This window comes from Suricata suricatta, chromosome 5 (genome assembly GCF_006229205.1).
Source record: "Suricata suricatta isolate VVHF042 chromosome 5, meerkat_22Aug2017_6uvM2_HiC, whole genome shotgun sequence".
Taxonomy (NCBI): domain Eukaryota; kingdom Metazoa; phylum Chordata; class Mammalia; order Carnivora; family Herpestidae; genus Suricata; species Suricata suricatta.
This window is the reverse complement of record NC_043704.1, coordinates 3,410,960-3,412,103: the sequence shown is the minus strand read 5'-3', so window position 1 is coordinate 3,412,103 and position 1,144 is coordinate 3,410,960.

Genomic DNA, 1,144 nt, shown 5'->3' with positions numbered 1-1,144 from the left:
CTCACTCCACATACAGCAATGGATAGATCAACCAGACAGAAAATCACTAAAGAAACAATGGACCTGAACAACACGTTGGACCAGATGGATTTGACAGATATATTTAGAACTCTACATCCTGAGGCTATGGAATTCACTTTCTTCTCAAGTGTGCCTGGTACATTCTCCAATATAGTGCACAAACTGGGTCATAAAGCAGCCTTCCATAAGTGGAAGCAAACTGAGATCATACCATGCACACTTTCAGATCACAATGCTATGAAACTTGAAATCAATCACAGGAAAAAGTCTGGAAAGCCTCCAAAAACATGGAGGTTAAAGAACTCCCTACTAAAGAACGAATGGGCCAATCAGGCAATTACTCAAGTAATTTAAAAATATGTAAACAAATGAAAATGACAATACAACAATCCAAACTCTTTGGGATACAGCAAAGGCAGTCCTAAGAGGAAAGTTTATTGCAATTCATACCTATTTAAACAAACTAGAAAAAGTGCAAATACAAAAATCTAACAGTGCACCTAAAGAAATTAGAAGGAGAGCAGCAAGAGCACCTCAAACCCAGCAGAAAAAGAGAAATAATAAAGATCAGGGCAGAAATAATCAATATAGAATCCAAAAAAAAAAAAAACCACAAAACAATTGAGCAGATCAATGAAACCAAGAGATGATTTTTTGAAGAAATCAAAATGATAAACTTCTAACCAGATTTCTCAAAAAGAATAAAGAGAACACCCAAATAGACAAAATCACAAATGAAAATGGATCTATTACAACCAGTCCCTAGAAAAACCAAGCAATTATCAGAGAATGCTATGAAAAACTATATGCCAACAAACTGGAGAACCTAGAAGAAGTGGACAAATTCTGAAACACACACACATTAACAAAATCAAATGGGAATGTATAGAAAATCTGAACTGACTCATAACCAGTGATGAAATGGAATCAGTTATCAAAAATCTCCCAAAGAATAAGAGCCCTGGGCCAGGCGGCATCCATGGGGAATTCTACCAGACATTCATATCATATTCATATGATACTTAATATTCATATAATACCCATTCTTCTGAAGCTATTTGAAAAAATAGAAATAGAAGGAAAACGTCTGGACTCATTCTACGAAGCAAGCATCCCTTGATTC